The sequence below is a fragment of the Canis aureus genome, chromosome 14 (genome assembly GCF_053574225.1).
Source record: "Canis aureus isolate CA01 chromosome 14, VMU_Caureus_v.1.0, whole genome shotgun sequence".
NCBI classification, from domain to species: Eukaryota; Metazoa; Chordata; class Mammalia; order Carnivora; family Canidae; genus Canis; species Canis aureus.
Window position 1 is genome coordinate 44,914,613 of NC_135624.1, and position 23,650 is coordinate 44,938,262.

General features: G+C 35.4%; 1 long non-coding RNA gene and 1 pseudogene across 10 annotated transcripts in view; both read left to right on the top strand.

Annotated features, from left to right (window-relative positions):
• The window catches only part of LOC144283589 (uncharacterized), a 245,695-nt gene that overhangs the window by 56,205 nt on the left and 165,840 nt on the right, over positions 1-23,650 (top strand). The window lies entirely within an intron of this gene.
• Positions 1,357-1,469, top strand: LOC144283864 (U4 spliceosomal RNA; annotated as a pseudogene).

Below are 23,650 nucleotides of genomic sequence, written 5' to 3' on the forward strand. Positions count from 1 at the left end.
AACAGCCTCTGGTAACCACTGATCTACTCTGTCTCCATGGATTTGCCTATTTTGGACACTTTACAGAAATAGAGTCATACAGTTTGTGGCTCTTTGTCTATGAAATCTATCACTTTGCATAACGTTTTCAAGGTTCATCCAAGTGGTAGCATGATTCAGTACTTTAAGGTTAAATAATATTTCATGTAGGGATATACTACATTTGTCTATGTACTTGTCAGTACATAGATGGACATTTGTTTTCTTCCTCACTTTTTTGTCTGTTATGAATAATGTTCATATGAATATTCATATACAAATTTTCTTTGGATATATGTTTTTCAGTTCACTTGGAGATATACCTAGGAGTGGAATTGCTGAGTAACGTGGTAACTCTATGTGTGATTATTTATTTATTTATTTATTTATTTATTTATTTATTTATTTGGAGCTGTTTCTTAAAGCAGCTTCACCATGTTACAATTTGATCGGCACTATTTGAAGGTTCCCGTTTTTCTACATCCTCGACGCTTATTTGTTTCTATGTCTATTTTTTGTGTATTTTTAATATAGACATACTAGTAGATATGAAGTGATATCTCCTTGTGGTTTTGTTTTGCATTTCTCAAATGACTAATGATGTTGACCATCTTTTCATGTGCTTATTGGCCATTTATATCTTCTTTGGAAAAATGTATATTCAGTTCTTTGTTCACTTTTTGATTGTGCTGTCTTTCTGTCATTGATTTATAATAGTTCTTTATATATTTTAAGTATTAGACCCTTATAAAATACATGATTTTCAAAGACTTTCCCATTCTGTGGGGTAGTCTTTTAGTTTTTTTTTTAATATTTTATTTATTTATTCATGAGAGACACAGAGAGGCAGAGACATAGGCAGAGGGAGGAGCAGGTTCCCTGAGGAGATCCCGATGCAGGACTCAATCCCAGGACCCTGGGATCATACCTTGAGCTAAAAGCAGATGCTTAACCACTGAGCTATCCAGATGCCCCATCTTTTAGTTTCTGTTGAAAAAGTTTGTCTGTTGAAGCACAATTTTCAAGAATTTTGATAAAGTCTAACTTAACATAGATATTTTTTCTTTGGTCACTTATATATAGTCATCATATCTGAGAAACCATTACTCAAGAGGCTAAAGATATTTCATATTTTTATTCTAAGAGTTTTGTACTTTTAGCTCTTTCATGTAGGTTTTTGATATTGTACCAGAACCATTTGTTGAAAAGACTGTTATTTCCTCATTGAGTTGTCTTGATATCCTTGTCAAAAATCAATTACTGATACCAAATGGGTTTATTTACAGACTTTCAGTTCTATCCCATTGATTTATAGGTATATTCTTACTTACTGTACTCTAGTTTGCACAGTGGCAGTGTCGTAGCCAATGAAGTTAATCTGAGGCACAATTACTATTTGTTGAAAACTTTTACTTACCATACGCTGCGATTACTGTATATTTTGAAATAGAGAGGTATGATTTTTACTAACTTTTTCTTTTTTAAGATTGTTTTGGCTGTTCTGGGTTCCTTGAATTTCCATATAAATTATAGAATCATCTTCTCAATTTTTGCACTGAAAAAGGCAGCCGCATGCGAATTTTGATAGGATTGTATTTCATCTGTAGATTAATTTGGCAATAATTGTGTTATTAATATTAAATCTTCCAAACTATGAACACTGTATGTCTTTTCATTTACTTAGGTCTTTATTTCAACGATATTTTTAGTGTAAAAGTCCTGCAGATTTTTTGTGCAATTTATTTTGAAATACTTTTTTGATGCTATTTTAAAATAGATTTGTTCATTTTATTTTCAAGTTGTTCATTGCTAGTCTATAGAAATACGATTGATTTTTGTGTATTGTTCTTATAAACTTTCTGAACTTGTTTTTTAACCCTAATAATTTTGTTACAGATTCCATAGGATAAAGAATAATGCCATTTGCAAATAGAGTTTTACTTCTTATCTCCAATCAGGATGCCTTTTTTTTTTCTCTTGTATATCTGACCTTGGTGGGCACTTTAATTAAAATACATGTTTTTATGTATTGAGATGATAATTGTTTTCTGTCCTTTATTCTCTTCATGTAGTATACTGCTTTGATTGAACTTTATATGTTGACTCAACCATGTATTCTTGGGATAAAATCTACTTGATTCTGATATATATCATTTTTATATGGTGTTGGATTTATTTGGTATATAAGTTTCCTATTAATGCTATAACAAATTACCATAAACAGTGGCTTAAACAACACAAATTTATTGTCTTTCAGTTGTGGAAGTCTCAAGTACACAATGCATCTAACTATGCCATGATCACACTACATTCCTTCTAGAGGCTGTGGCAGGAGAGGGATCTGATCCTTGCCTTTCCAGCTTTTTGGGGCTGCCTGCATTCTTTGTCTCATGACTTTTCCTTCATCTTCACAGCTAGCAGCATAGCATCTTCAAATATCTCTTGACTCTCTTCTTTTTTTTTTTCTTCTTCTGCTTGTGAAGACCTTTGATTATATTGTACCCACTCAGCTAATTCAGGATCGTCTCCCTGATTGAACTTCAACAGATTAATAATCATATTCTAGTACCACCTTAATTCCCCTAATTCACATTTATAGATCCTAGGGATTGGGACATGGACATCTTTAGGGAGACAGTATTCTATCACTCAAGATTTGTTAGCATTTGTTGAGGATTTTCATATCTATATTCATAATGGTTATTGGTCTGAGGTTTTCATTTATCACCATGTGTTTGTCTGGTTTTGGTGATGCCGTAGTCTCACGGAATGAGGTGGGTAGATATTTCAGTCTTTTTCAATTTTTTTTGAGGGGGAAGGATGGGTGAATTTATGAAGGAATACTATTAACTCCTTAAGTATTTGGTAGAATTTAGTAGGGAAACCATCTGAGGTTGGACTTTTCTTTGTGGGTAGATTTTTGGTTATTAGTTCAGTTTTCTCTACTGCTATGGAACTATTAACATTTTTAATTCTTCTTGAATAAAAGTAGTTTGTTTCCAAGAATATGTCCATTCCACCTAGGTTATCTGATTTGTTGACCTGCAGGGCTTTCTTAGTACTACCTCCTAATACTTTTTATTTTCATAAGATTGATAATGTTATCCTATAACTTCTGATTTTAACAATTCTAGTCTGTTTTCTTGGTCAGACTACAGAAAGGACAGTAAATTTTGTGGGTCTTTTTGATAAACCAACTCTTAGTTTCATTACTTCTATTATTTTCTATTTTATTTGTGTTTACTGTAACATTTATTATTTCATTGCATTTGTTTTCTTTGGGTTGAATTTCCTCCTCCATTTCTACTTTCTTAAAGGAACAGGTGAGCATATTGTTGTGATATTTTTAAAAATTGACATTCTTGGCTATAATATTTCTCTATGCACTGCTTTACCTGCACCCCAAACATTTTGATATGGGTTTCCTTGTTTGGTTTTCATTCATCTTCTAGTATTTGTAATTTCCCTTGTGATTTCTTGTTCAACTGATTAGTTATTGAGGAAAGTGTTTAATTTCTAAATATTTATGAATTTACCAAACTCCCTTATTTTTAATTCGGCTAGAGAATATACTTTATGTAACTTACGTCCTTTTAAATCTATTATGACTTGTTTTATGGCTTAACATATGGTCTGTCCTGGATACTGCATTATGTACAGTTGAAAATAATACATATTTGGTTAGTGTTGGGTAGAAGTGTTCTATCAATGTCTGTTAGGTTTAGTTGGATTTCATGTTAAGTCTTCTAGTTGCTAGCCAGTTTTCTACCTAGTTTTTCTGTCCTTATTGAAAATAGTATATTGTTGTCTCCAACAGTTATTGTTTAATGATTTACTTCTCTCTTCAATTCTATCTCTCTCTTCAGTTTTGTTTTATATATTTTGTAGCTCTGGTCATAGATGGGTGTGTGTATATATACACATACTATTTATAATATATATTTACAATTTTTATATCCTCTTGACAAAATGGTATTTTATCATTATGAAATATTCTTTCTTTTTTCTAATAAAGCCTATTATGATATCAGTATAGGTACTCCAGCTCTCTTCTAGTTACTGGTCACATGGTATATGATTTTATGTTCTTTTAATTTCAACCTATTTGTATTTTCAATCTAAACCATATATTACAGACAACATATAGTTGAGTAATTAAAAAAATGAATTTGGCCTATTTCCGCCTTTCAGTTATGATATATAATCCATTTACATGTAATATAATAATGATAAGGTAGGTTTTCCATCTGCAATTTAGCTATAGACTTAATTTTTTTAGAGCTGCTTTAGATTTCAACAAAATTGAGAAGTAGGTGCAGAGATTTTTCCATATAACCATGCCCCCACAATATTAGGAGCCTCCCCTGTTACTAACATCACTTACTTACCAGATTGGTACCTGTTTTATCAAGGATGAACCTATATAGACACATTATTACCTAAGGCTTTATTCATGGTGTTGTATGTCCTGTTGCTTTGAAAACAGTATAACACACATTCATTATCATAACATATATTTTCACTGTAAAATTTTTCTATGCTCTGCCTATAGATTGATATCCTTGCTACACCTTTGGCTACCACTTTTTATCATCTCCATAATTTTGTCTTTTTCAGCATATCATGTAGTTGGTAGCACATAGCATGTGGACCTTATGGCTTGGCTTCTTTCACTTAGTAACATGCATTTATGATTCCTCCATGTGTTTTCATGGCTTGACAGCTCATTTCATTATAGCACTGAATATTAGAATCCTGTAGTTTATTTATTCACTTATTGAAGGACATCTTGGTTTTTCAAGTTTGGCAATTATAAATAACCTGGCTGTAAACATGTATGGGTTTTGGTGTAGATATAAATTTTCAACTTATTTTGATAAATGTCAATAAACACAATTCCTGGATTATATGTTATGGCAAAAATATGTTTAGTTTTATTGATTAAATGTCAAAATGTCTAACACAGAGTGTACCATTTTTGCATTGCCATCAGGAAAATATAAGAATTCCTGTTGCCCCATATAATCATCAATATTTGGTGTTGTCAGCATTCCAGATTTTAGCCATTCTAATAGGTGTGTAATTGCTTTACATTGTTGTTTTACTTTGTGTTTCCTGATGGCATATGATGTGAAGTTTATTTCTGGACTCAACTATTTTGTTTCATTGTTCTATTTTTCTATTTATCCACCAGTACAATAGTATCTTGATAACTATAGCTTTATAGTAAGTCCTAAATTTGGGTAGTGTCAGTCTTCCAACTTTTACGTTCTCCTTCAATATGCATTGAGTATTTTCAGTCTTTTATATTTTCACATAAATTTTAGAATCAGTTTGTCAGAATCCATAAAATGGCTATGTTGGGATTTTGATTGGTATTGCACTGAATCTATAGATAAAACTGGGAAGAATTGACATCTTGACAATATTGAACCTTTCTTTCCTTGAACATGGAATACTGTTCCATTTATTTATTCTTTGATTTTGTTCATCAGAGTTTTGTAGTTTTACTCATACAGGTCTTATACATATTCTGTTAGGATTATAACTAAGTATTTCATTTTGAAGGGGATGTGTGATCATGTAAATGCTATTATGTTTTTAATTTCAAATTTCGCTTGTTCATTGTTATATATTGGAATGCAATAATAGACTTTTACATATTAACCTTGTATCCTGCTTGCTATAATTGCTTATTAGCTCCAGGATATTTTTTTGGTCAATTCTTTTGGATATTCTACATAGACAATCATGTCATCTGGAAACAAAGCCCTCCTTCTAAATCTGGACACCTGTTATTTCATTTTCTTGCCTTGTTGCATGAACAAAGAGTTTCAATAAGATACTGAGAAGAAATGGTGAGAGGACATCCTTACTTTATACTTGCTCCTATAGGAAAGCATCTAGTTTACCATTAAGGATGTTAGCTGTAGGCTTCTTGTAGACTATTAAGTTGAGGAAGTTCCCTCTATTCCGTATCCTGAGAGGATTTATCATAATGAGTATTAGTTTTTATCAAATGCTTCTTCTGCATTTATTGATATGATCATATTGTTGTTTTGTCTTTTTATTTTTTAGGGTTTTTTGGTCTGTTGATGTGTGGTGGATTTTTTTTTTTTTTTTTTTGATGTGTGGTGGATTTTATTAGTTGATTTTTAAATGTTGAACAGGACTTCCATACCTTGGATAAATTCCACTTGGTTGTGATGTATAACTTTTTTATACATTGTTAGAAATGTTTACTTTTAAGAATCTGCTATATTTCAGTCTGGCTAATAATCATCTTATATCCATGATCAGAATTGCCTTTTTTAAGACTATGAAATAAAAACCAAGTTCCTGGGACGCCTGTGTGGCTAAGTGGTTGGGTGGCTGCCTTCAGCTCAGGTCATGATCCTGGGATCAGGGATCGAGTCCCACATCGGACTCCCTGCGAGGAGTCTGCTTCTTCCTCTGCCTGTGTCTCTGCCTCTTTCTTTGCATGTCTCATGAATAAATAAATCTTAAAAAAACAAAAAAAAAACCAAGTTCGTCTCACTGTAGTGTTGTTCTTTTTCTGTAGTTACATAATTCTGTGATTCAGCCATCATTGAATGCATTATCCTTTTTTTTTTTTACATTTTTTTTTAAATTTTTATTGGTGTTCAATTTACTAACATACAGAATAACCCCCAGTGCCCGTCACCCATTCACTCCCACCCCCTGCCCTCCTCCCCTTCTACCACCCCTAGTTCGTTTCCCAGAGTTAGCAGTCTTTACGTTCTGTCTCCCTTTCTGATATTTCCCACACATTTCTTCTCCCTTCCCTTATATTCCCTTTCACTATTATTTATATTCCCCAAATGAATGAGAACATATAATGTTTGTCCTTCTCCGACTGACTTACTTCACTCAGCATAATACCCTCCAGTTCCATCCATGTTGAAGCAAATGGTGGGTATTTGTCAATTCTAATAGCTGAGTAATATTCTATTGTATACATAAACCACATCTTCTTTATCCATTCATCTTTCGTTGGACACCGAGGCTCCTTCCACAGTTTGGCTATAGTGGCCATTATCCTGTCATCTTAATTCCTTACACATGGAAACACCTGTTGGCCAGTCCTAGTTCTATGTGCTAACTTGCAAACAAACACAGATGCTGTTCTTAGGCTGAGCATAGATGAAACAGCTATTCTAAACTACATGGGTTTAAAAAATTATATCTATGCTCAAAACTGACAATATTATTTCAGTGTAATGATTTGGTAATGAAAAGGAAACTTTTGAATTAAAGCACTATTATTTAATCTTGAGAATACTGAAGAGCAATTCATTTAAAGTGGATATATCTAAAATTTGTTACTTGGAAAATTCATAAGTATATTTAAGGAATATCCAAACATGGAAAATGTACAAATTCCATATATAACTAATATACATTAAAATATAGAATCCCATATAATGTTGGATTATATATAAAATTTATAAATTTAAATCTATATATAAAATACATAAAACTTCAGGAAAATAGGTATTGTGTTCCATCAATTAATAGCTGATTTCAGCTTATTTCTTTTTCTAATTCTAGAAAGATATTACCACTCTGAGTGTGGTGTTCAGTGAATTCATAATTGTGCAGTTGACCTCTTGAGTTCATGTTCTTGAACCTGTGTCCATGTGGATTGGAATAATAAGTGCCCACCTTAATGCTCCTTGTCTTTTACTTAATGTGATTTAAATGCATTCTGTTTATATAAGATTAAAAATGTGTTACTCACTACTGAGTATATCATTCTGAAAATGTAGCCTGAGTGCTATTCATTGTCAGGTGAAAACAATTCCAGTTCTTCTAGGCACAGAAGCAGCTTGTCCTCTTGTAACCATGGAGACCTACCGTGGGTTTAGGACTTTAACTTGTGTGTTCCATTTCAGAAGAAAATAGCTCTGAGAAGATAACAGAAATCACAGTTCAGCCTATAGGGAGAGAAATGTTAGACAATGTTCACTCAAAGTATTACAGATTCACACACTTTAGATTTGGCTCTGATATTTGATGCGTTAGGTCAACTCTATTCAAAATTAGAACAAAACAAAAGCAAAGCAAACTGAATAGTTATAAAGTTATTTCAAGTCAGTAAATTTTAAAACAGAGTCGATTTTTTCCCCTAAGGCAGAGCTGTTATCTACAAACCAATAATCTCTTCAAACCAGTTTGAAATACTTCATCTGATTCTGTAGTCCATCTGACCTTTTTCTTTCTTCCATCCTTGCCTTCTTCCATTTGTTCACTTGATTAAAACCTATTCTAAAATAAGGTCCTTTCCATGTGTTACAAATCCTTATCAGTTTGCTCCTGCTATTTCTCCTTCCTCCTGTCTTTTTACCTTGCATCTGTCCTTGTCTCTGCTTGCACGGTGTCTGCCCAGCTATTTACGTGGTTCATCTCCCTCTGTGCCCCGCATACTGTGCACCCCCCCCACCAGTCTTTGTCTCACTATCCTTTCTGTGCTCAGTTTTCTGCTCTTTCATGTATATATGTTTATCAAATACCTGGCCTTCCAATTCCTACCATAATCCTAGAATACGAACTCTTAGGGGAAAATACCTGGTCTGTTTTACTCGCTAACCTATTTTCAGCACTTATAATAGTGCCTGGCATATGAGAAGTAACCATAAGTATTTGTTGAATGAATGGATGAAATAATTTTTTTAAAGATTTATTTGAGAGAGACAGAAACAGAGAGACAGAGAGAGAGAGAGAGGACACAAGCAGGTGTGACAGGCAGAAGGAGAGGGAGAAAGAGACTCCCTGCTAAGCAAGGAGCCCAGTCAGTTCTCCATCCCAGGACCCTGAGATTATGACCTGAGCAGAAGGCTGATGCTTAACGGACTGAGCCACCCAGGGGCCCCATGATGAAATAATTTAATATCTCCATTGCCCTTTGATTATAATTACAATAATGTGCAATCAGGTTAAAGTAAAATTAGTTTTCCAAGAGTTTTCCGAAAGATAGGGATAGGAAAGCAAAAATGATGGTAAAAAATATTTTACAAAAGAGCATAGAATCTCTGAATTATACTTTAGAGCTAGGAACCTCCCCCATCCCCTTAAAAAACCCATACTAGACAAGTAACAACTCTCCAGTAAATAAACATATCAACTTGATATTCATTATGTCCTATTCTTTTAAGTGATAATGAAAATATGATAAATTTCTGTGTTTTAAAATATCTGTATCAGAGAACATAATGTTATGCTTGTGGGTCTAAAAACCTGATCCGATTCTCATTTTCTCTTCTTCAAACTAAGCTTTTTAATGATTTTATTATGTTTCTTACAGTCACAGACATTGACTCAAACATTCAATCTTACAAGTTCGATGACATTTCTAATTTTCTCGCCTTTACTTAACCTCCCTTCCCTGTTACATTGGCCATCAAATCATATATGTCTTAGTTTGTGGAAGAAATTACTAATTATATAACCTGATACACATTTAAAAATCCAATCTTAGTTTTTGCCTACATTAACAGGACTGTACTTCCCAGCTATTCCTGCAGTTGTAAAAGTGGCCACAGTAAGTGGCCTTATTCAACTTATTGTGTGAACTTATTCACACATAAGGAGCTGTCACAGAAGTTTTAGATGCTTCCCAGGAGAGCTGCTTAAAGAGAGCAGACTCAGAGGGAAGGGGGTCCTTTTTTTTTGTACTTGTACTTTCTTTTCCAGACCTACAGTGAGGATATAAGGATGGAGATCCAGCCGCCATCTTGGGGAACATGAAGAGGGAAGCCATACAAGAATGGCTAGTTAGGATATTCTAAAAACTCCTGAGTGTTATATTAATGGTCTTCTTTTAAATGAGAGACATACGAACTTCGATCATGTGTAAGCCACCCTTATTTGGGATTGCTTATTATACTCATTTAATTTCAATCCTAACTAGCACACACCTCGCAAATGATTTTTTAAAAATGTAGTTGCCGTCTTCCCAGTGGACAATTGTAATAGTTTTCTACCTGCATCCAGTGCTTCCTATGCATGCTGCCAGATTGATTATTTTTGATCTTGGCTCTGGCCATGCTGTTGGCTCAAAAGCTTCCCATAGCTTACTTTTGCCAACATGTAAAACCGTCAACCTTCAACTGCCACTAAATATTTTCCATAATGTTGGATTAACCTATCTTGCACACTTCAGCTTTCTCTATTCCTTCCACTCACTCTACGTTGTCACCAAAGTGAAGCATGTCTTTATTCCACCTGAATTCCAGTTAGGCCACCACCTGACAACTGCCGCCATATCCATGGCCTTTTCTGACCAACCTCTTACTGTGCTCATTCTTTCCTCTACTATTACAGTATGTTATCTGTATTTCTCCTGTAGTCTTCCTCACATTGTACCTAACATTCTGGTTATTGGTATACATTTCTTTTGAGAATAGGTTCTATTTTATTTAGTTTTGAATATCCCATAGACCTTCATACATAATGAGTGCTCAAGAAGTAGTTATTAGATAAATGGATGGGTAGATCAATAAATGGCTATTGGCCATGTTTCTTTTCCAAATCCTCACTTCATCTCACACGCTGATTCTAGCAAGTTTGTTCTTCTTGGGGCTACAATAGAATATTTGGTTTATTTCTTATCAATCACTTTCACTGTATTTCACCATGATTCCTAAATAATTTTCTGAGATAACATGCAATTGAGTGTTTGTAAGTTTACTTTTCTTCTCTCATGGAAAACCCCATTGCACTGTAAAGAATGTGTGCTATTGTATGCTATTTGCTTGCTTCTGTTGAAAAAGAAGAAATATATTTAAAAAAAGAAGAAGAAAGATAAAATTGAGAGGAGAAAGATAAAACAGATTTGTGCATGATTTTCCAAAGACCGTTGTGGATTCTCGGTATTTTTTTTTTTTTTTAAGTAGAAGAAAAAATGTTTTTTAGTTATTCCTCAAAATAAGAAGTAAGATGTTTTTTCAGCTTATTTTTTCCCCTACTTGTATAGTTTTGTCCACATGATTTACCTGTAACCTCAATGCTTACAGCAACTGGTACTTACATGACACATTACAGACAATCGAACATCCAGGCTTATCTGGTCTTCACAGCAATCTGGTGAGGTAAATAAGGTGGAAATGTATATCTACACTTGAAGAAGAGAAAACTAGACCTCTGAGAAGTTGTAATTTATCTGAAGTCACATACGTACGAGTGACAAAGGATTTGTGTTTTGATTTCCAGTCCAGAGTCCTCCTTTGCCTTTCTACCTTCTTATTCAGTTTGCAGTGAACACTTTTCCTTTCCTCCGCTTTCCTTTTCTCTTTTCTTTCCTCTTCTTCTTCCCTTGCTCCCTCCCTTCATTTCCAAAACAAATGATCACATAATCATTAGTTTAAATGAACTAAACTTATGCATATCAACTATATCTGTTTTTATATAGGACTTATTAAATAAGTAAAATGTTTTGCTTTTTTCTTTTCTTATTTTTTTAAAAAACTTTCTCATCACTTTCCGTATGCCACTACCATCCTGGTTCTGGGCACCATGGTCTCTCACCTGGACCACTGTAAAAGCCACCCACCCTGCATGTCTTCCTATTTTTGCAGTCCGTTCTCTAGGCGGGTGTGATCATTTTAAATATGTTATTTTTTAAGTACATCATTCAAAACAATTTTTGAGGCAGAACATAATTTTAAATGTCAGGTCATATAATTCCTGTTTATAACTCCCACATGGTTTAGGGTTGCCAGACAAAACAAAGAACTCCCAGTTAATTATGAATTTCAGATAAATAACACTTAGTATTTTGGAAATAAGTATGTCCCAAATATCATACACATTTGTACTACAATTATTCAGATAATGTTCTTAAGATTTTATTTTTAAGTAATGTCTACACCCAATGTGGGGCTCAAATTTACAACCCTGAGGTCAAGAGTTATACGCTGCATTGACTGAGCCAGCCAGGCACCCCTCTGATAATTCTTTAATATGAGTTTGTTCCAGATACAGCATAAGGCATACTTCTACTAAAATATATATTCACTGTTTTCTGAAATTGATATTTAAATGGGCATCTTAATTTATATTTGCCAAAGCTGGCAATTTTACATGATTTTCTCTTCTCTGAGAATAGAAGCACCATTTTTACTGCAGTCCACAAGCTGTGTGGGAAGCCTCCCTGACCTGATTTTGTCTCCCATTACTTCTCCTTCACTCTGCTTATTGTTTCCTGACAAGTCAGACATTTCTGCTTTAGAGCCTTTGTTTTGGGTATTCTTTCTGACTGGAAGCTACCCAAATCATCATTTTTAATACTGCAAACCCTGCTCCCCTCAGCATCCCCAATCCCCCTTACTCTGCTCTGTGTGTTTCTGCAGAGCTCTCCTCTCCTTCTAGCATCTATATTTATTGGGTATTTATTGGGAGGGCTTACAGTTTGTCTTTCCTCACTCGAAAGAGAGTTGTGCAAATGTAGGGGCCCAGGTTCACCATTGTGCCCCAACCACCTACGTAGGTGCCTGACATATAGAAGGGAATTAGTATGCGCTGAATGAATTGCTAATGAAATGTGAGGATGCACAAGATGAAAGTCAAAAAACTGCACAACAGTCTTCTATGCAGCAGGGAGATGATTGAACATAGGTAGTCATGGATCAAAAAGAAAACCTGGGGATCCCTGGGTGGCGCAGCGGTTTGGCGCCTGCCTTTGGCCCAGGGCGCGATCCTGGAGACCCGGGATCGAATCCCACATCAGGCTCCCGGTGCATGGAGCCTGCTTCTCCCTCTGCCTGTGTCTCTGCCTCATTCTCTCTCTCTCTCTCTGTGACTATCACAAATAAAAAAAAAAAAAAAAAAAAAAAGAAAACCTAAAGCATTGCATTATGTTTATTGCTTATTCCGCAGATTTATTTGTGAGAAGAAGATATGTTTTTACCTAGGATACAGAACAAATGTTTTTCTATTAAATATGATAAAAACCAGTCTGACTATTGTTACTTCCTAAGTGCCTCATTCCTTTGTTACCTGTTACTTTCTGTTGGCTTTTTAGGACTGGAATGTTTTCTGTATGGCTCTGTTGATGTCAGGACAATAAGAATATTCAAATGAGAAAAGAGGACAATGCACTTGCTTGATACTTCCACTGTAATCTCCTATTTGGAAGGGTCAACATTTTTGTTTTTCTGGCCAAGGGTGACAGAACCATCTGTACTACACGTTGCAGCTTTCAGCCCACTCTGTTGGTGCTCAAATATATTTGTACCCAGAAAACATTATTCCTGCCCTAGATTTTAAGTCTTAGTCCTAAAGATTAGACAAGGTTCTTTTTTTAAAAGTTTGCAAAGAAAATTAAAGTTTCCTTTGTGGTGATGAGGTGCAGAGAGAGAAAGGAAGAATGATAATCGGTCTGTTTCTTATGGAATGAGGATAGATCGTTATGTCTCTGGGACATAGAAATAGATGATACACTTACTAAAGGTCACCCCATTATTAGGGGGAACTGAGATGTGCAGAAGTAAATGCTGGCACGTCCCATACCTTCTTCTGGTTATCAGATGCTGGTGTATAGACCATAGCTGATACATTCTTTATTATCACAAATATGCAAAGTAGGTTGATGAAACAAGTCTGGATGAGAAAACAGAAGAGAATCGGTTAGGTGGAAAAATGAATGTTTCCCTTCCCTGTTTTCTCAACTTGTTGTGACATTATTCATTGTGTCTGGTAGTTAAAACAGTCATGTAATATAAGATGGGAGCTATGGGAGAAGGTAATGGGGCTGGGGTCCTGGGCCATGAGAGCTCAAACATTTTCCTGGCATGAGTGATTAACTTCTGTAGGAAGAATTCTACACTCGCTGATCCTTCCCACACCAAATAATGGTACGCTAGTGTTAGAGACAATGGGGAGAAAAGGGACTTTCAGACCTGGCCAACTTAATAAAAGCCTTTTATTTCTCTTTTCAAAGGAACATATATCATGTTTTCCAAATCTGTGAAGTTCAAGTTATAGTGATTTTCATTTATCAGAAGCTCAGAATCATCTAAATTAGTTTTTTAGATAATTATGTAAATTGGACAAGTTTAGATTCACATAAATAGAGTGAATGGTATAGGAATCTTAAATAATCAAAAAATGATCATCATATATACCTGAATCTCTATTCTCTCGCGCGTGACTTTTTCTCTTCCAAGAAAATTATCTGTTTATTCTTTTTTTCTAGGACAAAATAAACCTCATAGTTTGATATCATCATGAAATGTTCTTTGAGTGGCCATAACCACAATTATTTAAAAGTAATATATTTTTCACATGGGAAAGCCACATGTCTCAGTCACTTTACTGGAAAAAGGAAGGCCTCGACCTAGACGTCTATAAGTTAACAACTAAATTATAATACACATAAAGGATGTGTCATAACCACATTTCATTTGAGAAAATTAAAATATAATTGGAGAATTTAAGGGAGACTATGTTGATTTTTTAAGAGAAAGATTAAAGACACATAGAAACATGTTGCTTTTAATAAACAGAAATACCTCCTTCACTATGAATACCCTTACTCTTACACACACACACACACACACACACAGAGGTAGATACAAAGAGAAGCATGAAGAGAAACAAATTGGAGAGTAGAAGTTTAATGTACTAAAATTAACTACCCAATAATTCCAAAATAGAATGCCTTACTTCTGGTTTCAAAATATGTTGAGCTCTATCTAGTCTAGTAATAAATTCTATCTAGAATGGCCTTTAGGAATGGTGGGAAGGATATGCTGTTATACTCAACAATGTATCATGAGTTCCATTGTCACCACCTATTGCATTCTTGATCTTGGGAAACTACTTTATAAACATAAATCTCTGTTTTCCAGGTTATAAAAAGGAACAGCCAATTCTTGCTTCACTCTAAGCAATGCAGTTCCATTGGTGTTGACGAAGTCAAACTAATTCTAATAGAGCTGAAACAGTTCTAAACTACCTAGTTAAATGGACATATTATGATGTGAAGAGTGCATTTAGGAGATCTTTTAAAATTGTATATGGTATAATGTGCATATATGACTAGCTCATTAGGTGGACAAGACAGAAACATTGGATTATGGAGAAATCACAATTTGCATAACTTATTTTGCTGCTGCTTCCATTATGAATGATTATATTATTGACTATCTGGACAATGAGAGTGACACAGGAATTGCCAACTTGTGCTTTAGCTAAATAAATGAACAGGTTCACCTGTATCATACAGTGAAGGGACTGTGTACTAAGATGTCACAAACATGGGAAATACTCTCATCTAGTCCTTGTTCTAGTTTTGTTTTTGTTTTCTTCTTCCCATGCTGCTTAACTGTAAATGAACCCAAGGCAGGCTTGGTTATCATCTCCCAGCTTTGTCTTCTCTGATAGTGCAGCTAGAACTGTAGTCACCACTGTGGCTGTGTGCTAGAGGCTTCTATTCATACCCCTGGTATGGGTGGGCAGGTAGGGGACCTCTCTTCTGCTCTCTTTATCCCTCTCTCTGCTTATGTGTGTTCTGGTGGAGAGTGTTGGTTACACCTACCATTTGCATGGACTTGTTTGGAAAGAAATTTAGAAAAGAACTGCCCTATGAGTTCATCCAGATAACCTGAAAGGTCTGTGTTTGCTTTTCAAGGCACATTCAAAGGATAAAATGCTGCTACACGTTCCTTGGTGAAATATCCTTTGAGAACTTCATGGTTTGGGGTTGCCATGGTTTGATATAGATTCCATAATCCTTTTTCTCCTTGACCTTATTGCCATTTCATACCATTATAATCTCACCTTGGTTCTTGTCTTCTGGTTTTTCACTCTCTTCTTTTTTTTTTTTTTTTTTTAACCTCTCAATACCTTGTTTCTTAAAACCTTTTATTCCTAGGACTGCTACACAATCATAAATCTAAGTTTATAACACTAAGTTTAGGAAGGGGCTTGTGGGTCTCTCAAATACTTTAGTTTCTAATGTTATTTCATTTTCATCTCACCAATAAAAAAACTTCTTAACTCATCTTTGCTCAGCGGAACTATGGGTAAAATAATTATGTATCCTGTTTTTCCTTAAATAATCCCAGTTGAATAACAACATTCCTTGGTTTTGGAATAACTATTAATAACTCCCTTTTTTACTCTAAATTTTTTTCTAGTCTATATGAAAAATGACGTGGTCTCCTAATTGTAGAGAAAATGAAGGCAGTTAACCTAATTCACATTGCCTTATGAATGACTACAAAAGTCATACTTCTCCTTCACACAAAGAACTCTCTGGAATCTATTCTAATAAGAAGACAAAAGGATTATCTCTGATACTTTGATTAAACATTGAACAGAGTTTCTGGGGAAATCTGAGTAGTGAAACAAAAGCATATTTGATGGTTAGGGATAGGAATATGAGTATATATTTAATCTCAGATGTGTTCCTTGCCCTTGAAAATACTGTTAGAACTCCAGATAATCATCTATGTGTCTTAGCTTAGTTGAAACTGTCACTTGTGACATTTGACACTTTCTTGCTCCTACTTGAGACATCCCAGGACATACAAAATGAATCAGGTCCACTAGTAAGACTTGCACACTGCTTCTGGGGAAACCTCTTACAATTATTCACATTTTATTATAACATGCTCCTTAAGCAGTATCTCCTAGTATCTATTCCTTTAGATAAGTCGTTTGTTATTCATTTTTAGTTTAAGCAAAGCATTACTTATATTTTCTCTTCGAACAGTTCTGATTATAAAAGCAGAAACACTATAGGTATCAAAGAAGAGTATATCTACGTGAATAGCTATGCTTTGTAAGTGGTACACTGACAAGGGCATAAAAGGCATTGAATGTGGAAATATTTTCTCCACAAGTAAAGGAAGGTGTGTTATGGTTGTATTATGTTCATAAAATGTTCATTTCTTATCCAGAATCCAAATAATGTGAAATGACAAATATACGAGCGACATTTGCCCTCTACTTTTATGAGAAATGGATAGATAACATCAGAAAGTAGATATCAAATCATTCATTGGGTCTGTTTTATTATCCCTAGAGAAATCATCTGATTTCTCATCATCTCTTTAACTGTACAATAAAATAAGAAGTGATATTCAAAAGGATAAGCCTATAGCACTGAAATATTTTAAGTGTAAAATATTACTGAGAACCCAAAATGTGCATGCTAATACATGATATATGATTTAGTTAGAATAGTTCCTGACACATAGTAGGAATGCCACCAAGGTATTGAAAACTAAACAGTCCTCTACTTAGGGAATTTATGATCTAATAAAAGGCCTTGAGAGAATATACTATACAACAGAGTGAATCCAGGGTAAAGAGGTATCGCCTCTCTCATCCCAGCCCCATTACAGATTTCACAAAATAGGTAAAAAGAGATACATGGTATTAAATTTAATAATGTATTTTATTTAACCTAACATATCCAAGACATTATCATTTCAACATGTAATCAATATTAAACATATTAATGATAATTATTTTGCATTGTTTTGCATTGTTATACATGTTTTTTTCATAAGTTGCCTCCTAAATTGTACATTAACAGCATTTCTCAATTTGGTTGCTAGATTTTCAGTGATTAGAGTGTGTTTAGGATTATGTTTAGTAGAAAAATAATTGCATAACATTTAAGCTTTTATTTTTTATTTTTATATTACTTTATTTTTTAAAGATTTTATTTACTTATTCATGAGAGACACAGAAAGAGAGGCAGAGACACAGGCAGAGGAAGAAGTAGGCATCACGTAGGGAGCCCGATGCAGGACTCGATCCCAGGACTCCGGGATCACAACCTGAGCCGAAGGCAGAGGCTCAATCATTGATCCAACCACGTGCCCTACATTTAAGTTTTTAAACACAAATTCAAACAAATTAAAATTTTAGATCTTGAACTGCAGCAGCAGCACTGAGAGTGCTAAGAACATTGCCAGTGGCAAATAGCTAGAGCAGGGCTCGAGGCTTGGGCCTCCTGTCTTTACCTATATTTTCCATAACAATTTTATTAGAAAAATCTCTATTTGGGGAGGATCTCCGGCACTTCCCAAGCCATAAACATTTAGGTATGCACATTACTTTTGTGTAAATGGGGGAAGAGAGAGTAGCAGAAATGAATAAATCTACATTTGAACATAATCCACTGGATAATGCATTTAAGGCCATGACTGGATGACTGGCTCACGGGCCAACTCCTTAATTACAAAGCATCTTTTGAGAGATAAGAATTTATGGAAGATCCTTTAAGACTTATTACAAATAGATGATCTCAATTATTTCCCAATAAAAAAATAATTGAAATTTCTAGCTGGGAGCTTTTTGTTTTTAAAAATATAACTTATTTATTCATGAGACACACACAGAGAGAGAGAGAGAGAGAGGCAGAGACACAGACAGAGGGAGAAGCAGGCTCCATGCAGGGAGCCCAATGTGGGACTCGATCCCAGGAACCTGGGGTCACGCCCTGGGCCCAAGGCAGATAGTCACCCCTTGAGCCCCCCCATGCATCCCTCTAACTGTGAGGTTTTCTGGTATACCTGGAGCATTCATGAAAAGTGAGACCAGTGTAAAACACACTGGGGATGTGGGAGGGTCTCGAGCATCATGAGCACCTAAGACAAACGCCAGAAAGGCCCAACACACCAGCATCTCCGTGCCCTTAAGTAGAACAAGAATAAGCTGCAAACGTAAACATTGGCTCCCTGGGAATTGGAGCCCAGGGCTTATTGTGCTCTTAGCTATTTTTGCAGCTGATGAAGTGAACGCAGTGGATGGTAATGAGACAGACACAATTCTGTCTGCAGTGCGAGCACCTATTCAATAAATGTCCAGTCCAGACAGATGAGGTGCAAAGGCAAGATGTGCCAGGTCACCGGCTTGCACGAGGTCTGATGGGTGTTGCCATGTGAACAGCACTCTGGCGGAGACACTTGGCTGAGGACAGTGACTGTTTCCTGTGAATAAGACACAAAGCTTCGTGATACATTTTGGAGCTAACGCCAGTTAAGACTACTGAAGAGGCCTTGCGCTAACTGGTTTGTTAATGGGCGTCAACGTGGATTTGATGAATTTGAGGATATTTTAGTGCACACCTGCAGCAGATGGCCTTTGCCTTTCAGCTGCTCCTATGATTTAGCTACAAGTATTTTAAATCCCAGCTGTCAGCCCATAAGCAGTGACCGTGAATGTGAAGATTCACAAGCAGCATTGCCAGTGGCAAGAACACGCTTGTGGGGGTCATCCTGTTGTGGGGAAAATGACTCAGCTGACCTCTTTGCTCGGGGTTACTTAAAGATGTCAGAAGAAATTGCAAAAAGAGGGCAGCTTCATCCATTCGATGGTACTGCCGGAGCCACGTAGAGATCTTCTCTCCTCCCTAGAGTAGGACTTTTGCAAAATAAATCAGTAGAACACTTTGATATAGTCACTAAAATGATACTAATTTTAATCCTTTATATTTGCATAACGTTTTGTCAGTCAAAAATATTTTTACATCCATTATCTTATTACTAAAATCTCCCTGAGTGGTAAACAAGGCAAAAGTGCTATTTCTTTTTTATTACTTGAAGAGACTGAGGGTCGGGAGGTGTTAGGTAATGTTTGTGCATATGTGTTTTTGATGATATTCAGGATGACATCTTAAGTAAAATCATAGGGGTAATCAAACTAAAAAAAAATTCCCATTTGGGTAAACAAATAGGATTTAAGAAATTGCTCTCAGATAGATGCCAGGTGTTTATTTTCTTTTGCTTGAGGCTTCTGACCTTTTGATGCAGCGGAATGAAAAATAGCTTAAGGGTGATCCCTAGAATGGGGAAGAGCAAAGCCCTACCCCTCCAAAAATGGATCATACTATCTGAAGTAGAACCGTCATCAAAGCAACCTTTGTTAGTAATAGAATCACTGATGTTAAGCTGGCCTACAGTCATCCTGAAAAAGACAGTATTTCTCATCTTTCATTACACTAAGTTCTGGCAAAAGTATTGTGAGCAACTTCCAGATAATGTCCTGAGTGGGATTATATTAGACAGTAAACAGAAGCCATTCCATTTCTTCCAAGCATTGAATAAATTAATATAGAGAATTAGGAGCTTACTCCATTACTGGAAGAGTAAGAGAAGCAAATGTCAGGGAAACGACTAGTTATTTTCTTAGCTTGAAGTAACAAATTGAGTGGTTCTTAAGAGTTTGCTAGAGATATGCTGAAATTGTTAAGACTCTGGAAAACTCCCACCAATTATCTCTGTCAGCAGTAGCGAAGTGAGTTGTTCATAAGACTCACTGGGAAGCAGCTGTGAGTCACAAACCTGACAAAATATCTGGTTATAATTGCCTCCAGAGATTATGATCTTTGCTTTTTTTCATCCTCTGAATCTCAAGTAAATGCCTCTCATTGGAAACCTGTAACCTCATACCGTTGGTAAAAGGATTGGGGGGAATGTAACAGTTCATTTCTCTTTTGTTTTGCAAGGAAATCTTAGAATGAGGTTGTGGTGCTATTGGCTTGCCGACAGACAGTCCAACACAGGCCCCCCCTTTGTTCAACTCAGCATCCACAAATGGTATTTAACTCATACTAACTTCCAAGTAAAGATCATAACACCACCGCACTCTGCCTTCCATAATATAACTCCTCTTGCATAAATGGGGCTATGCAGAGGCCCATATATCTCTTATCCAACTTGAGATTATGTTCATTTTTTTTTTTTTTAAGCTCACTTACCTTTTCTTTTGTGATACTGTAATGGGAGTATTGAACTACAAGGTTAACTATTATTAGTACACCTATTAGAAAGGGAATGTGAAAAGAAAAAAAAATCAGTTGATGTATATAGATATGTAAAATATGCATAGCTACTAGTGTCCTGCAGTTGTAGGTTGTGTTTAAAACTTCTCTCTTGGGACTCCTGAGTGGCTCTTGGTTAAACGCTTCCATTCAGCTCAGGGTGTGATCCTGGGGTCCTGGGATTGAGTCCCACATCAGGATCCCTGCATGAAGCCTGCTTCTCCCTCTGCTTGTGTCTCTGTCTGTGTCTCTCTCTCTCTGTGTCTCTCATGAGTAAGTAAAAAAAAAAAAAAAAAAAACCCTTCTGTCTTGACTATTGTTTCCTTTGTCATAAGTTATCATCTCAGTTGGTCATGGTTCTTTACTAGGATCTAAACCTTACCTATTGAAATGCTTGTGGTATTTGTCATCCTGCAAATACTGCTTTGCCATAGCTTTTTTTTTTTTTAATCACTTTTTACTATTGAACATGGGAGTGCTGAGTGGTGCTCCTATAATTTTAGCCTCTAGATATACCTCTCCATTATCCCATTTTCCCGTGGTAACTCTATTTCCTTTTGAAAACCAGGAACAATCACCCTGGCCAGAAAGTAACTCCCTTATTTACCTGTAGACTTAGTGGCATGAGGAATCCAAAGTGATCTAGTAGAAATTTCAACATCCATTTCAAAGAAACTCTTGTTTAATCCTCTGGTAGAAAAAAAAAAAAAATTTCCTCTTTGGAGAACTTAAATTTCTAAAACCAACAGATGAAATAACTATTTTCCTAGTTCATCATTAAGGATACTAGCTGAGGCGTCAACCCCATTTCTGCCTTTTGATTCCCAGATTCAAGGTTCCTTACTATGGGGGAAAGATCATGACCTACTGGCTACTATTTACAGAGCATATGGGTGTTATCAATTGACAGGGCCACTGAGTCCTCATTTCTCATGAGGCAAGTCCAGAGGTGTCTAACACATTATTACTTGAGCTTTGTTGTTGTTGTTGCTTTTATTACAATCTAATGCTAACTTCTACATCAATGCTGATTTCTTGATATCTTTAAAAACTTAGTCCTCTTTTATGTTCTTTAAAAAACCCATAGGAAATCCATTTTTATTTTATTTTTTTAGGAAATCCATTTTTAAAAATCTATATTAAAATTTCATATGAGCATTTTGTTAGCCTATGTTATTAGTGTGGTGAAGGGTACAGAAGGGCATTATTATCATTTAGAAAATTTTCAAATTATACATTCTTAAGTAGTAAATTTCCCTCTGCATCCTGAAAAGTTTTGGAAAAGGGGCATGGAGTAGCATGCTATATATATATATCAATTCCATATATAATATATATATAACATATATAATATATGTTATATAATATATATAATATATAATATATAATATATAATATATAATATATAATATATAATATATATATCAATTCCAATGAGAGAGGGATAACAGAAAAGGAAGGAGGTAAAAGTAAATGAGCATAACATGAAAATTCTCCTGTTGTTTGTTTGGAAATCAATCACCACCCTCACTTAAGAGCCATGGACATAGCATTTATTGCTCCTTCACTTCATCTTATCCATACCTACATGCTCATGATTTTAAAATCATATCTGTGTCCAAATCTATAATCCTGACCTTTTCTTTGAGATCCAGTGTTTTAATCTGTTCCTAGACACATGGACCCCTTTATTATGTACTTCTAATTAACTTTGTAAGTTGTTGTGACGATACTATGACTTAATACTCTAGTATGACAATCACAGAGCACTTTGCATGGTGGCTAGCACACAGTACTCAATAATTGCTAGTTAAAATATTGCTAATAAAGGTAGATGCACTACCTTTTTATACCATTATCAAAACACCCGGATATTCCACAGACATTTATTTAGTACGCATTTAAAGTTCTATCTTTTTACTCTATCTTTTTACATAGAGGCCATGCAAGTGCTTGCAAGGATGTAAGTTGAAGTTAGCAGTTCTTGGGCAAACACTAATATTTGGGTCAGGCTGTCTCTGAGGGTAATGAACATATTACATTTTCCTTGTAATCATGTTTTTCCTCATTTTGCAAATCATATTTGAAATAAGAAAGGTCAGGACTGAGTGTCTTAACATAACAAGCTCCAAGCCCAGGTACACTAATTTAAAGTAATAATAGTTAACATTATTCTTATGTGTGTCAGGTACTGTTCAAATTATTTTAATAAGTGTGCTCATTTTATACTCAGATTGCTCATATGAGATAGGCAATACTATTATTCACATTTTATAATTGATGAAACTAAAGCACAAAGGGGTTATATCAATTAGTTCACGTTCTATTAGATTACCTCCAGATTTAGTGCTTTATTACAAGAGCCATTTATTTAGTTCATGATTCTGTAGGTCAGCAAATTGGTCAGGATTCAATTGGAAAGTTCTTTTGTCATGGCTGGGCACCCTGATGCTTCGGTGGTTAGTTACACATGAGAGAAAACAGAGATATTTTAGTAGGAGGCTCTGCCCCTGGGGGTTAGGTAAATGTTGGCTGGGATGACAGTAGTGATGGAGTCATATGTCTCTCATCAGCCAGCAGACTGCTCAGGGCATATTTACATGCCAGCCTGGTAGACAAAAAGAATTAAAGAGAGCAAGGCCTAGATTTGGAGCACAGTCTTATTTACCACATTCTATGGGTTATACCAAGTCAGCACTGGCCAGGACTCAAGGCAGCGTACCCCGTACTTGATGGGAGAAGATGCACAGTTTGACTGTAATGGGACGGGGATAATGGGCCAAGTTTTCTATGTAGCATTTAAACTAGACGGGGTGAGGGTGGGAGTGCACA